This window comes from Pseudophryne corroboree, chromosome 2 (genome assembly GCF_028390025.1).
Source record: "Pseudophryne corroboree isolate aPseCor3 chromosome 2, aPseCor3.hap2, whole genome shotgun sequence".
In the NCBI taxonomy this organism is placed as follows: domain Eukaryota; kingdom Metazoa; phylum Chordata; class Amphibia; order Anura; family Myobatrachidae; genus Pseudophryne; species Pseudophryne corroboree.
The window spans coordinates 801,975,928-801,992,482 of NC_086445.1; the positions used below are offsets into that span (position 1 = coordinate 801,975,928).

The window sequence follows — 16,555 nt, forward strand, 5'->3', positions numbered from 1 at the left end:
AGGACATCACAATCCTGACCCGTTGAGACTCAGTACCAGAGGATCGGGGCCTTAAAAGAAAGTAAAGCTTACAAGATCCTTGAAATTAAAAAAATCCTTTCGGTTACCTGAAAAACGGTCAGGAAGGTGCATCTTTGGTTCAGGAATCATACTTTGGTTCAGGAATCATACTCGCAAAAGATCTTCCTGCGATCTCACCCGAAGAGTAAGATCCTGAACCATCTGAGTTAGTTCCTGAATCTGGTTGGCCAAAAGCTGTCTGGGATTCGGTCCTAATACTGCCGGATTCATGAGGCCAAATTTCAAGGCCCACCAAAAACAAATAACTCTCAATATTCTTTTTTTTTTTTGGCCGGTGATAATGTTACGTTCCTGATGCTCAGAACTAGGGAGATGTTGTGTAGAGAGTCCAGAGCACCAGGACGTGACGCTGAAATAAGGGATGGTACGGGAATAGCCCCTAGCACCCTACCTTCGTTGTTTTACCCGTGTGGTCAGTTCACGCCTGAGTGACTATGGTTTCTTGGGCCCACGGCAGCCGTGTTTGAAGGGCGGATTAGGTCTGCCCAACCCCGATGCCCCCAGGTCTTAGAGTGCGACAAGGCATGAACCGAGACAGGATAATAACAAGGGGACCTCTAACTAAAGCAAACAGAAGCTAGGGGCTACTAACTACCCTAAAACTAAATATATGTGCGGCACGCCGCCAAAGGAAAAGAACAACAAAAGATACCACTGTCCACTCCCCCACACGGCACCGCCGAGTTCCGTGGAGGACAGTGAAAAGCGGAAACCTCCGCAAAAACCACCAATACAAAAGTAAAACAGGGACTAAGCGGCCTAGGCCGCAACACGCGGCAGGAGCCGCTACTCACAAAACCAGGAGAGAACCCCAACAAGCGAGAACCCCCAGATGACCGCAACAGGTTCACTTGGACAGGAAGGATTCCCAGGACCGGCTTCAGAACTCCAGAACTCAGGAGCACAGGGAGCAGGATCGACCAGATACAGCTGACCAGGAACAGACGTAGCAAGGCAGGAACAGCATACAGGAAGCTATTACCGGCGAGGCTGCAGTGTGCTGGCTCCCATAAAAAGACCCTGCTGGCCAATGACAGGAGGGCCAGCAAGACCAGCCCCCAGACCCTAATTACTAGTTGCCGTGCAGCTGCCCTGCTGCACAAGCAACTAATCAATCCTATCTGGCAACAGGGAACGCGGTCCGCCAATGGCGAGCCCGTTGCTATGGACCCAATGGCTGAGGACGCCCGGCGTCCTAGCGTTGCCAGGGACCCGTCGGCTACAGAGCGCACGGCGTCCTGGCGTTGCTAGGCGCCGGGCGGGCAAGGAGGCAGGTGCGGTGGCCGTGAGCGTTGCTCGGAAGCAGACCGAGCGGCGCCACGAACCGCGGCACCTAACACTAACTGCCTTCTTCCTGAGAATAGAGCTCTTAAACTCATCATGGTGGTTGGCGAATTTGGACACTTTCAAGCACATTTCTCCCATCATTGCCTGAAAGAATAGTTTTAATTACATTTTGTTGATGGTTTAGATAGGCCATATGAATTCCTCTTTTAACTCATGGTGACATTTTTGGACCCATTCATAAAACTTGATATAGACTACAATTCATTCACTATCATATACTGAATGATTTTCTGTGAGAGTAGACACATTTTAAGATTGTATTAGGTAACATGTTATCATTTTTGCATATACAGTATAAACTTGTTTAAGCCAAAATATTAAACAGAACACTTAACAATGAAACCAATGCACTAATAGCATTGGTACTTCAAAATTTCTTATATTGCTTATAGGAAATAAACTAGTGGCTTGCATTAGTTGCTGATTTGCTAAAGAATTAAACAATTATTAAACAAATACACTGCCATCAAAAGGTTCTTTTAAGAAAAGCACAGTTTAAATTTTTCAAGTCCTCACTGACATAAACAACTTAAAGAAGGTTAAATTAAATTGTAAAATAATACTCTTAGACATTGCTTTTATTGCTATATCATAAAAAACATTCTGATTCAGGAATGTTGAAACATCAGTGCTTATTCTTTCAAGCATATTATACTTCATACAAACTTGGTTTTAAAGAACACATAAGTTAACCATAATTGATTTTAAAATACATATTCAACCACTCTGAATGAGCCCTCTTCTATCACTTCTTTATAAAGAAGTAGGACAATCATCTAAAGCAAACAACATCTGCATGAAACAAAGTTACTAACTGCCTTCTTGCTGAGAATAGAGCTCTTAAAATCATCATGGTGGTTAGCAAGTTTGGACACTTTCAAGCACATTTCTCCCATCATTGCCTATAGAAATGATCCCTGAAAGTATCGTCTCAACTTCATTTTGTTGATGGTTTAGATAGGCCATATGAATTCCTCTTTTAACTCATGGTGACATTTTTGGACCCATTCAAACAACTTGATATAGAAATTGTCAACCAATTTTTAGTTGCATAACATTCTCCACAAATTTTCAGACTACAATTCATTCACTATCATATACTGAATGATTTTCTGTGAGAGTAGACACGTTTTAAGATTGTATTAGGTAACATGTTATCATTTTTGTATATATAAACTTGTTTAAGACAAAATATTAAACAGAACACTTAACAATGAAACCAATGCACTAATAGCATTGGTACTTCAAAATGTCTTATATTGCATATAGGAAATAAACTAGTGGCTTGCATTAATTGCTGATTTGCTAAAGAATTAAACAATTATTAAACAAATACACTGCAAACAAAAGGTTCTTTTAAGGAAAGCACACTTTACATTTTTCAAGTCCTCATTGACATGAACCACTTAAAGAAGGTTAAAATTAAAATGTAAAATAATACTCTTAGACATTGCTTTTATTGCTATATCATAAAAAAAACATTCTGATTCAGGAATGTTGGAACATCAATGCTTATTCTTTCCAGCATATTAAACATTATACAAACCTAATTTTAAATAACCATAGTTGATTTTAAAGTGTGTAATCAGCCACTCTGAATAAGCCCTCTTCTACCACTTCTTTATTAAGAAGTAGGACAGTCATCAAAAACCAACAACATCTGCATGAAACAGAGTTGCTGAGTACCTTTATGCTGAAAAGAGAGCTCTTAAACTCATCATGGTGGTTGGCAAGTTTGGACACTTTCAAGCACATTTCTCCCATCATTGCTTATAGAAAAGATCCCAGAAAGTATAGTCTTATTTACATTTTGTTGATGGTTTAGATAGGTCATATGAATTACTCTTTTAACTCATGGTGACATTTTTGGACCCATTCATAAAACTTGATATAGAAATTGTCAACCAATTTTCAGTTGCATAACATTCTCCACAAATTTTCAGACTACAATTCATTCACTATCATATACTGAATGATTTTCTGTGAGAGTAGACATATTTTAAGATTGTATTAGGTAACATGTTATCATTTTTGCATATATAAACTTGTTTAAGCTAAAATATTAAACAGAACACTTAACAATAAAACCAATGCACTAATAGTCAGTTCAAAGCCAGCTTTGAACCTTGAAAAAGACCTCTGTTAGAGGTAGAAACGCATCGGTGATTACAGGACGCTGAGGAGGGTAGCAGGAGAGGAACTTTCCATTCCAGTACAGCGAGGCACAGGGGATTCCCGGGTTTCCCTGCACCAATTAAGCCCGCAAGCTGGCTTGGAACTGTGTATACAGTTCACACTATCTGGTAATTTCCTCACCACTCCCCACCCCAGTTCCATATGCTGCTATTTCAATGCACACTGTGTTTTAAAATCATTGTCATTTCCAGTGCTGCTATATATCCTATTGGATAATATATGGAATTTTAATACTTGAGGGATTTTTTTATGCTTGATGAATTTGTGTTATACATATGATTAAAACTGTACTTCACTATGCATACAAAATCTTTTTCTTTTTTATGACATTCGCATGAGTTTGCAATTAACTCTGGGACCTTTTGAAGCGACTATTCATTGTGGAGCGCAGGATAAGTTCCCTTTTCTCATACTTTTTCTTTGACACGTGTGGTGAAGGATTTGGGAACCTTCTTTGGAGAAGGGGGTGCTATCCAGCAGCTAAGCCTTTGTGCACTGAGACCTCCCTTGTATTTTATTTGCACAATGCACTAATAGCATTGGTACTTCAAAATTTCTTATATTGCATATAGGAAATAAACTAGTGGCTTGCATTAATTGCTGATTTGCTAAAGAATTAAACAGTTATTAAACAAATACACTGCAAACAAAAGGTTCTTTTAAGGAAAGCACACTTTACATTTTTCAAGTCCTCATTGACATAAACCACTTAAGGTAAAAATGAAAATGTAAAATAATACTTTTAGACATTGCTTTTTATTGCTAAATCATAAGAAAACATTCTGGTTCAGGAATGTTGAAACATCTATGCTTATTCTTTCAAGGATATTAAACATTATACAAACTTAGTTTTAAATAACCATAGTTGATTTTAAAGTGTGTAATCAGCCACTCTGAATGAGCACTCTTCTACCACTTCTTTATTAAGACATAGGACAGTCATCAAAAGCTAACAACATCTGCATGAACAGAGTTGCTAACTACCTTCATGCTGAGAAGAGAGCTCTTAAACTCATCATGGTGGTTGCCAAGTTTTAACGCTTTCAAGCACATTTCTCCCATGATTGCCTATAGAAATGATCCCTGTAAGTATAACCTTAACTACATTTTGTTGATGGTTTATATAGGCCATATGAATTCCTCTTTTAACTCATGGTGACATTTTTGGACCCATTCATAAAACTTGATATAGAAATTGTCAACCAATTTTCAGTTGCATAACATTCTCCACAAATTTTCAGACTACAATTCATTCACTATCATATACTGAATGATTTTCTATGAGAGTAGACACATTTTAAGATTGCATTAGGTAACATGTTATCATTTTTGCATATACAGTATAAACTTGTTTAACCCAAAATATTAAACAGAACACTTAACAATGAAACTAATGCACTAATGGTATTGGTACTTCAAAATTTCTTATATTGCATATAGGAAATAAACTAGTGGCTTGCATTAGTTGCTGGTTTGCTAAAGAATTAAACAATTATTAAACTAATACACTGCAAACAAAAGGTTCTTTTAAGGAAAGCACAGTTTAAATTTTTCAAGTCCTCATTGATATGTAAACCTTAAAGAAGTTTAAAATTAAATTGTAAAATAATACTCTTAGACATTGCTTTTATTCCTATATCATAAAAAACATTCTGATTCAGGAATGTTGAAACATCCGAGCTTATTCTTTGAAGCATATAAAACTTTATACAAACTTGGTTTTAAAGAACACATAAGTTAACCATAATTGAATTTAAAATACATATTCAACCACTCTGAAGGAGCCCTTTTCTATCACTTCTTTATAAAGAAGTAGGACAATCATCAAAAGCAAACAACATCTGCATAAAACAAAGTTACTAACTGCCTTCTTGCTGAGAATAGAGCTCTTAAACTCATCATGGCGGTTGGCAAGTTTGAACACTTTCAAGTACATTTCTCCCATCATTGCCTATAGAAATGGTCCCCGAAAAGTATAATCGTAACTACAGTTTGTTGGTGGTTTAGATAGGCCATATGAATTCCTCTTTTAACTCATGGTGACATTTTTGGACCCATTCATAAAACCTGATATAGAAATTGTCAACCAATTTTCAGTTGCATAACATTCTCCACAAATTTTCAGACTACAATTTATTCACTATCATATACTGAATGATTTTCTGTGAGAGTAGACACATTTTAAGATTGTATTAGGTAACATGTAATCATTTTTGCATATATAAACTTGTTTAAGCCAAAATATTAAACAGAACACTTAACAATGAAACCAATGCACTAATAGCATTGGTACTTCAAAATTTCTTATATTGCATATAGGAAATAAACTAGTGGCTTGCATTAATTGCTGATTTGCTAAATAATTAAACAATTATTAAACAAATACACTGCAAACAAAAGGTTCTTTAAGGAAAGCACACTTTACATTTTTCAAGTCCTCATTGACATGAACCACTTAAAGAAGGATAAAATTAAAATGTAAAATAATACTCTTAGACATTGCTTTTATTGCTATATCATAAAAAACATTCTGATTCAGGAATGTTGAAACATCAATGCTTATTCTTTCAAGGATATTAAACATTATAAAAACTTAGTTTTAAATAACCATAGTTGATTTTAAAGTGTGTAATCAGCCACTCTGAATAAGCCCTCTTCTACCACTTCTTTATTAAGAAGTAAGATAGTCATCTAAAACTAACAACATCTGCATGAAACAGAGTTGCTGAGTACCTTCATGCTGAAAAGAGAGCTCTTAAACTCATCATGGTGGTTGGCGAGTTTGGACACTTTCAAGCACATTTCTCCCATCATTGCCTATAGAAATGATCCATGAAACTATAGTCTCAACTACATTTTGTTGATGGTTTAGATAGGCCATATGAAATCCTCTTTTAACTTATGGTGACATTTTTGGACCCATTCATAAAACTTGATATAGAAATTGTCAACCAATTTTCAGTTGCATAACATTCTCCACAAATTTTCAGACTACAATTCATTCACTATCATATACTGAATGATTTTCTGTGAGAGTAGACACATTTTAAGATTGTATTAGGTAACATGTTATCATTTTTGCATATATAAACTTGTTTAAGCCAACATATTAAACAGAACACTTAACAATGAAACCAATGCACTAATAGCATTGGTACTTCAAAATTTCTTATATTGCATATAGGAAATAAGCTAGTGGCTAGCATTAATTGCTGATTTGCTAAAGAATTAAAAAAATATTAAACAAATACACTGCAAACAAAAGGTCCTTTTAAGAAAAGCACACTTTACATTTTTCAAGTCCTCATTGACATGAACCACTTAAAGAAGGATAAAATGAAAATGTAAAATAATACTCTTAGACATTGTTTTTATTGCTATATCATAAAAAACATTCTGAATCAGGAATGTTGAAACATCAATGCTTATTCTTTCAAACATATTAATCTTCATACAAACTTGGTTTTAAAGAACACATAAGTTAACCATAATTGATTTTAAAATACGTTTTCAACCACTCTGAATGAGCCCTATTCTATCACTTATTTATAAAGAAGTTGGACAATCATCAAAAGCTAACAACATCTGCATAAAACAAAGTTACTAACTGCCTTCTTGCTGAGAAGAGAGCTCTTAAACTCATCATGGTGGTTGGCAAGTTTTGACACTTTCAAGCACATTTCTCCCATCATTGCCTATAGAAATGATCCCTGAAAGTATGGTCTTAACAACATTTTGTTGATGGTTTAGATAGGCCATATGAATTCCTCTTTTAACTCATGGTGACATTTTTGGACCCATTCATAAAACTTGATATAGAAATTGTCAACCAATTTTCAGTTGCATAACATTCTCCACAAATTTTCAGACTACAATTCATTCACTATCATATACTGAATGATTTTATGTGAGAGTAGAAACATTTTAAGATTGTATTAGGTAACATGTTATCATTTTGCATATATACTGTAAACCTGTATAAGACAAAATATTAAACAGAACACTTAACAATGAAACCAATGCACTAATAGTATTGGTACTACAAAATTTCTTATATTGCATATAGAAAATAAACTAGTAGCTTGCATTAATTGCTGATTTGCTAAAGAATTAAACAATTATTAAACAAATACACTGCAAACAAAGGTTCTTTTAAGGAAAGCAAAGTTTACATTTTTCAAGTCCTCATTGACATGATCAACTTAAAGCAGTTTAAAATGAAAAAAATATATATATTCTCAGAAATTGCTTTTATTACTGTATCATAAATAACATTCTGATTCAGGAATGTTGAAACATCAATGCTTATTCTTTCAAGCATATTAAACTTTATACAAACTTAGTTTTAAATAATACATAAGTTAACCATAATTGATTTTAAAGTGTGTAATCAGCCACTCTGAATGAGCACACTTTTACCACTTCTTTATAAAGAAGTAGGACAGTCATTAAAAGCAAACAACATCTGCATGAAACAAAATTACTAACTTCTTTCTTGCTGAGAATAGAGCTCTTAAACTCATCATTGTAGTTGGCAAGTTTGGTCACTTTCAAGCACATTTCTCCCATCATTGCCTATATAAATAATCCCTGAATGTATACTCTTAAATACATTTTGTTGATGGTTTAGTTAGGCCATATGAATTCCTCGTTTAACTCATGGTGACATTTTTGGACCCATTCATAAAACTTGATATAGAAATTGTCAACCAATTTTCAGTTGCATAACATTCTTCACAAATTTTCAGACTACAATTCATTCACTATCATATACTGAATGATTTTCTGTGAGAGTAGACACATTTTAAGTTTGTATTAGGTAACATGTTATCATTTTTGAATATATAAACTTGTTTAATCCAAAATATTAAACAGAACACTTAACAATGAAACCAATGACTAATAGTATTGGTACTTCAAAATTTCTTATATTGCATATACAAATGTAGCCACCTTTATCTTGACCGATTCTCCGCCTAGACGGACGTTTAGTCACGCTAAGGCAATAGCTTAGCTTGCTGAGTTTAATCACAGGCAAGCGCGTTGAGGCGATTCTAGATACTCAGCATGCATTACACATCTCCACCACTGGGTGGCTAATGCTCCACTAATCCAGTACTTTCGATCGTATTGCGGCGGATTGATCTACATCTCTGGCAAATGGTCAGTGATGACTGTAATGTTAATAGATGGTGACCAATGGTCAGATGGTGAGAGTTCTTAATATAAATAAATAGTTTATACAGACACAAACAAACATGTTAAAACACTTGTGTATGCAGACACAAGATTGTGTATGGAGACGCAACTAATTGTGTAAAAGGAAGTATGTACAACACATAAACACCGTGCTTTTGAAATACATGTACAGTATGAGCATCTGAGTTCCCGTGACATTCACTTTATTATAATTTTTTTTCTTTGTTATACATTCATTGGAAGGGTTCACACAGGTTTCACATAAATCTTGTCTTGTAACCTGATCGGAACTCCCTACCTGTCTACTGCATGAACTGTGCAGGCTCCCATGGGGGAAGGGGAAAGTGGGATGGGGGGTAGGGCGAGGCAGTGGAAAATACCGTGTTCAAAGAACGGGCCAATGCTGAAGGAGCGTCAGAATCCCCTAGCTAAAATACACAGGGTCGATAGGGATAAGCGAGGTCTATGCACATAACGATGCACCAGACCCCATCGCATCACAAAGTGACAAAATGTCTGAGGCACATGAACCCCCGCCTTGTAGCATTATGTGCATAGACCTCGCTTAACCCTCTCATCCCTGTGTGTTTTAGCTAGGGGATTCCGACGCTCCTTCAGCACTTCCCCGAATCCTGCAAAACCTATGCCGTCACTCGCTCCATAGCTGAGTGCTGACACAAGGTGGATGTGCATGTGCCTTGGACATTTTGTCACTTTGTGATGCGATGGGGTCTGGGGTATTGTTAAGTGCATAGACCTTGCTTATCACTATCGACCCTGTGTATTTTAGCTAGGGGATTCTGACGCTCCTTCAGCATTGCCCCGTGACCTACAAAATCTGTGCTGTTACTTGCTCCATAGCTGAGGGCCTCCATGGGGCAAGGAGTCACAGGCGGTAGCCATTTTAATTCTGCCCTGCTACGGAATTGTATGTGTACCGTATGGTGCATAGAACCTTAACAATACAACCGCTCCTGCAGCTTTGCCCTGGTTTATGTGAATAACTCCATCCCTGTCTACTGCATGACCTGTGCAGGATCCCATGGGGGAAGGGCGATGGGCTAGCGGGAGGCGGTAGAAAATACCATGCTTTTGAAATGCAAGTACTGTATGAGTCCGAGTCCCCAGTATGTTCTTCTAGTGTACTAATTAGCATGAACAGCTTGTAACGTACAGTGGCAAGATAAATCTTTCTATGTATAATGGAGAGATAAAGGATCCTCCCTAAGTTCCTAGATGTCAAATCACCGTCCTTAGTATCTCTGTACAGTATGTTCTACTAGTGTACTAATTAGCATGAACAGCTTTTAACTGGATGCCAAATCATCATACTTAGTATCTCTGTACAGTATGTTCTATTAGGGTACTAATTAGCACGAACAGCTTGTAACGTACAGCGGCAAGTTTAATCTTTCTATGTATAATGGAGAGAGATAAAAGCTCCTCAGTAAGTTCCTGGATGCCAAATCACCGTACTTAGTATCTCTGTACAGTAAGTTCTATTAGGGTACTAATTAGCTGTTCGTGCTAATTAGTACCCTAATAGAAAATACTATACAGAGATACTAAGGATGGTGATTTGGCAACCAGGAACTTATGGAGTAGCTTTTATCTCTCTATATTATACAAAGAAAGATTAAACTTGCCACTGTACGTTACAAGCTGTTCGTGCTAATTAGTACACTAGTAGAACATACTGTACAGAGATACTAAGTACAGTGATTTGGCATCCAGGAACTTAGGGAGGAGCTTTTATCTCTCTCCACTGTAATCTTTCTAAGTATACTGGAGAGAGATAAAAGCTCCTCCCTAAGTTCCTGGATGCCAAATCACTGTCCGTAGTATCTCTGTACAGTACGTCTACTAGTGTACTAATTAGCACGAGCAGCTTGTAATGTACAGTGGCAGGTTTGATCTTTCTATGTATAATGTAGAGAGATAAAAGCTCCTCCCTAAGTTCCTGGTTGCCAAATCACCATCCTTAGTATCTCTGTATAGTATTTTCTATTAGGGTACTAATTAGCACGAACAGCTAATTAGTACCCTAATAGAAAATACTGTACAGAGATAATAAGTACGGTGATTTGGCATCCAGGAACTTACTGGGGAGCTTTTATCTCTCTCCATTATACATAGAAAGATTAAACTTGCCACTGTACGTTACAAGCTGCTCGTGCTAATTAGTACCCTAATAGAACATACTGTACAGAGATTCTAAGTACGGTGATTTGGCATCCAGTTAACAGCTGTTCGTGCTAATTAGTACGCTAGTAGAACATACTGTACAGAGATACTAAGGATGGTGATTTGGCATCTAGGAACTTAGGGAGGAGCTTCTATCTCTCCCCATTATATTTAGAAGGAAAACACTTGCCGCTGCATGTTACAAGCTGTTCATGCTATTTAGTACTCAAATGTAAAATACTGTACAGAGATACTAAGGATGATTTGGCATCCAGTACCTTAGGGAGGAGCTTTTATCTCTCCCAAATATAATTAGAAAGATAACACTTGCCACTGTATGTAACAAGCTGTTCGTGCTATTTAGTACTCAAATACAAAATACTGAACAGAGACACTAAGCACAGTGATTTGGCTTCCAGGAACTTAGGGAGGAGCTTTTATCTCTCACCATTATACTTAGAAAGATAACACTAGCCGCTGTAGCCTTGAGAACAGAGTATAACACTTGCCACTGTAGATTACAAGCTGTGTGTGCTATTTAGTACACAAATGCGTAATACTGTAAAGAATTTCTAAGTACAGTGATTTGGCATCCAGGAACTTACGGAGGAGCTTTTATCTCTCCCCATTATACTTAGAAGGATAACACTTCCTGCTGTACGTTAAAAGCTGTTCATAATATTTAGTACTAAAATCTAAAATACTGTACAGAGATACTAAGGATGATGATTTGTCAACCAGGAACCTAGGGAGGAGCTTTTATATCTCCCCATTAAACTTATAAAGATAACATTTGCTGCTGTAGCCTTTACAGAAGAATATGCTACAAGCTGTTTGTGCTATTTAGTTCTTAAATAAAAACTACTGTACATAGATGATAAGCATGGTGATTTGCTATCCAGGAACTTAGGGAGGAGCTTTTATCTCTCTCTATTTAATTTAGAAAGATAACACATTTGCCACTGTAACCTTCAGAGCAAAGTACATTTGAAGCTGTTTATGCTATTTAGTACTCAAATACAAAATACTGTACAGAGATGCTAAGCACAGTGAGTTGGAATCCACGAACCTATGGAGTTTTTATCTCTAAACAATATACTTAGAAAGATAACTCTTGCCACTGTAAATTACAAGCTGTTTGTGCTCTTAAATAAACAAATGCAAAATGCCATACAAAGATGCTAAGCATGGTAATTTGGCATCCAGGAATTTAGGGAGGAGCTTTTATCTCTCCCCATTATACTTATAAAGATAACACTTGCCGCTGTAGCCTTTAGAGCAGTGTAGGTTAGAATCTGTTCATGCTATTTAGTACTCAAATGCAAAATACTGTACAGAGATGCTAAGCTTGGTGATTTGGAATCCAGGAACTTAGGGTGCAAATTTTATCTCTCCCATTATACTTAGAAAGATAACACTTGCCGCTGTACGTTAGAAACTGTTCGTGCTATTTAGTACACAAATGCAAAATACTGTACAGAGATGCTAAGCACAGTAATTTGGCATCCAGCAACATAGGGAGGAGCTTTTATCTCTCCCCATTACACATAGAAAGATAACACTTTGCAGTTGTAGTCTTTACAGTAGAGTACTGTACATTATAAGCGGTTTGTACTATTTAGTACTCAAATGCAAAATACTATACAGAGATGCTAGGCATGGTGATTTGAAATCCAGGAACTTAGGAGGAGCTTTTAACTCTCCCCATTATAATTAGAAAGATAACACTTGGCGCTGTACATTACAAATGGTTCATGCTATTTAGTACACAAATGCAAAATACTAAACAGAGATGCCAAGCATGGTGATTTGGCATCCAGGAACTTAGGAAGGAGATTTTTATCTCTCCCCATTTCATTTAGAAAGATAGCATTTGCTGCTGTACGTTACCAGATGTTCATACTATTTAGTACTCAAATGCAAAATACTGTACAGATATGTAAAACACATGGATTTGGCATCCAGGAACTTAGGGAGGAGCTTTGATATCTCCCCATTATACTTAGAAAGATAACTCTTGCCGCTCTAACCTTTAAAGCAGAGTTCTGTATGTTACAAGCTGTTCATGCTATTTAGTACACTAATGCAAAATACTGTACAGAGATGCTAAGCATGGTGATTTGGCATCTAGGAACTTTGGGAGGAGCTTTTATCTCTCCCCATTATATTTAGAAAGATAACACTTGCCGCTGTACATTACAAGCTATTCGGGCTCTTTAGTGCACAAATGCAAAATACTGTACAGAGATGCTAAGCACAGTAATTTGGCATCCAGGAACTTAGGGATGAGCCTTTTTCTCTCCCCTTTATACTTAGAAAGATAACACTTTCCGCTGTACGTTTCAAGTTGTTCATGCTATTTAGTACTCAAATGCAAAATACTGTACAGAGATGCTAAGCATGGTGATTTGGCATCCAGGAACTTAGGGAGGAGCTTTTATCTTTCTCCATTATAATGAGAAAGATAACACTTGCCGCTGTGCATTACAAGCTGTTTGTGCTATTTAGTACTCAAAAGCAAAAAACTGTACAGAGAAGCTAAGCACACTTATTTGGCATCTGGGAACTTAGGGAGGAGCTTTTATCTCTCCCCATTATACTTAGAAAGATAACACTTGCCATAATAGCCTTTGGAGCAGAGAAGGTTACAAGCTGTTCATGCTATTTAATACTCACGTAAAAAATACTGTACAGAGACGCTAAGCACAGTGATTTGGAATCCAGGAACTTATGGAGGAGCTTTTATCTCTCCCTATTAAATTTAGAAAGATAACACTTGCCGCTGTATGTTAAAAGCTGTTCTTGCTATTTAGTAATCAAATGCAAAATACTGTATACATATAATAAGGATGATGATTTGGCATCTGGTAACTTAGGGAGAAGCTTTTATCTCTCCTCATTATACTTATAAAGATTACACATGCCGCTGTACCCTTTCCAGCAGAGTACATTACAAGCTGTTCGTGCTACTTAGTACTCAAATACAAAATACTGTACAGAGATGCTAAGCATGGTGATTTGGCATCCAGGAACTTAGGAAGGAGTATTGATATCTCCCCAATATACTTAGAAGGATAACACTTGCCGCTGTACGTTAGAAGCTGTTCAGGCTCCTTCGTACACAAATGCAAAATACTATACAGAGATGCTAGGCATGGTGATTTGAAATCCAGTAACTTAGGAGGAGCTTTTATGTCTCTCCAATATACTTAGAAAGATAACACTTGCTGCTGTAGCCTTTAGAGCATAATAAGTAACAAGCGGTTTGTGCTATTTTGTACTCAAATACAAAATACTGAACAGAGACACTAAGCACAGTGATTTGGCATCCAGGAACTTAGGAGGAGCTTTTATATCTCTCCAATATACTTAGAAAGATAACACTTGCTACTTTAGCCTTTATAGCAGAGTACGCTACCAGCTGTGCTATTTAGTATTTAAATATAAAATACTATAGAGAGATGCTAAGCACAGTGATTTGGCATCCAAGAACTTAGGGAGGAGCTTTTACTTCTACCCATTATACGTAGAAAGATAACACTTGCCATTGTACGTTACATGTTGTTCGTGCTATTTAGTACTCAAATAGAAAATACTGTACCGAGATACTAAGGATAGTGATTTTGCATCCAGGAACTTAGTGTGGAGCTTTTGCCTCTACCCATTATACTTAGAGTGATAACACTTTGCCACTGTAGCCTTTAGAGAATTGTAGGTTACAAGCTGTTCGTGCTATTTTGTACTCAAATGAGAAATAATGAACAGAGACACTAATCACAGTGATTTGGCATCCAGGAATTTAGGTAGGAGCTTTTGTCTCCTCAATATACTTAGAAAGAGTACACTTGCTGCTTTAGCATTTAGAGCAGAGTACGTTACACACTGTTTGTTATATTTAGTACTCAAATACAAAATACTGTACAGAAAAACTAAGCACAGTGATTTGGCATCCAGGAATTTAGGGAGGAGCTTTTATCTCTCCCCATTATAATTAGAAAGATAACACTTGCCACTATACATTACAAATGGTTCGTGCTATTTAGTACACAAATGCAAAATACTATACAGAGATGCCAAGCATGGTGATTTGGCATCCAGGAACTTAGAAAGGAGATTTTATCTCTCCCCATTTTATTTAGAAAGATAACATTTGCCGCTGTACGTTACAAAATGTTCATACTATTTAGTACTCAAATGCAAAATACTGTACAGATATGTTAAACACTGGGATTTGGCATCCAGGAACTTAGGGAGGAGCTTTGATATCTCCCCATTATACTTAGAAAGATAACACTTGACACTCTTTCCTTTACAGCAGAGTTCTCTATGTTACAAGCTGTACATGCTATTTAGTTCACTAATGCAAAATACTGTACAGAGATGCTAAGCACAGTAATTTGGCATCCAGCAACATAGGGAGGAGCTTTTATCTCTCCCCATTACACATAGAAAGATAACACTTTGCAGCTGTAGTCTTTACAGCAGAGTACTGTACATTATAAGCTGTTTGTGCTATTTTATACTCAAATACAAAATACTGAACAGAGACACTAAGCACGGTGATTTGGCATCCAGGAACTTAAGGAGGAGCTTTTATTTCTCCCCAATATACTTAGAAAGATCAAACTTGCTGCTGTAGCCTTTAGAGCAGAGTAAGTAACAACCTGTTTGTGCTATTTTGTACTCAGATAAAGAATACTGTACAGAGACACTAAGCACAGTGATTTGGCATCCAAGAACTTAGCGAGGAGGTTTTATCTCTCCCCATTATACTTAGAAAGATAACACTTGCCGCTGTAGCCTTTAGAGCAGAGTACGTTACAAGCTGTTTTTGCTATTTAGTACTCAAATACAAAATACAGAACAGAAACACTAAGAACAGTTATTTGGCATCTAGTAACTTAGGGAGGAGCTTTTATCTCTCCCCATTTTACTTAGAAAGATAACACTTACTGCTGTATGTTAGAAGCTGTTCGTGCTATTTATTACTCAAATGCAAAATACTGTACAGAGAAGCTAAGCACACTGAATTGGCATTCATGAAGTTAAAGAGGAGCTTTAATCTCTCCCCAATATATTTAGAAGGAAAACGCTTGCCGCTGCACATTACAAGCTGTTCATGCTATTTAATACTCAAATGCAAAATACTGTATAGAGATGCTAAGCATGGGTATTTTTCATCCATGAACTTATGGAGGAGCTTTTATATCTCCCCATTATAATTAGAAAAATAACACTTGCCGCTGTATGTTACAAGTTGTTAATGCTATTTAGTACTCAAATACAATATACTGTACAGAAACACTAAGCACAGTTATTAGGCATCCGGTAACTTAGGGAGGAGCTGTTATCTCTCCCCATTATACTTACAAGAATAACACTTGCCGCTGTACATTAAAAGCTGTTCATGCTACTTAGTACTAAAGTGTAAAATACTGTACAGAGACAGTAAGGATGATAATTTGGCATCGAGGAACTTAGGGGGGAGCTTTTATCTCTCCCCATTTTACTTATAAAGATAACTTTTGACGCTGTACGTTTCAAGCTG

The 16,555-nt window shown here is 36.7% G+C and overlaps 7 non-coding genes across 7 annotated transcripts; all 7 read right to left on the bottom strand.

The window, feature by feature from the left end:
• Positions 1 to 2,148: 2,148 nt before the first annotated feature.
• LOC135053982 (small nucleolar RNA U3) lies at positions 2,149 to 2,361 on the bottom strand. The gene has a single exon (XR_010243265.1). It is a non-coding gene; the product is annotated as a small nucleolar RNA U3 (small nucleolar RNA).
• Positions 2,362 to 3,016: 655 nt separating this feature from the next.
• On the bottom strand, positions 3,017 to 3,229 carry LOC135054042 (small nucleolar RNA U3). The gene has a single exon (XR_010243317.1). It is a non-coding gene; the product is annotated as a small nucleolar RNA U3 (small nucleolar RNA).
• Positions 3,230 to 4,511: 1,282 nt separating this feature from the next.
• On the bottom strand, positions 4,512 to 4,723 carry LOC135053926 (small nucleolar RNA U3). Its single transcript, XR_010243215.1, has one exon. It is a non-coding gene; the product is annotated as a small nucleolar RNA U3 (small nucleolar RNA).
• A 670-nt stretch (positions 4,724 to 5,393) lies between these two features.
• LOC135053949 (small nucleolar RNA U3) lies at positions 5,394 to 5,607 on the bottom strand. The gene has a single exon (XR_010243235.1). It is a non-coding gene; the product is annotated as a small nucleolar RNA U3 (small nucleolar RNA).
• Positions 5,608 to 6,259: 652 nt separating this feature from the next.
• Positions 6,260 to 6,472, bottom strand: LOC135054054 (small nucleolar RNA U3). The gene has a single exon (XR_010243326.1). It is a non-coding gene; the product is annotated as a small nucleolar RNA U3 (small nucleolar RNA).
• Positions 6,473 to 7,137: 665 nt separating this feature from the next.
• On the bottom strand, positions 7,138 to 7,350 carry LOC135053899 (small nucleolar RNA U3). Its single transcript, XR_010243193.1, has one exon. It is a non-coding gene; the product is annotated as a small nucleolar RNA U3 (small nucleolar RNA).
• A 667-nt stretch (positions 7,351 to 8,017) lies between these two features.
• LOC135054071 (small nucleolar RNA U3) lies at positions 8,018 to 8,230 on the bottom strand. Its single transcript, XR_010243338.1, has one exon. It is a non-coding gene; the product is annotated as a small nucleolar RNA U3 (small nucleolar RNA).
• Between the last annotated feature and the right edge of the window lie 8,325 nt (positions 8,231 to 16,555).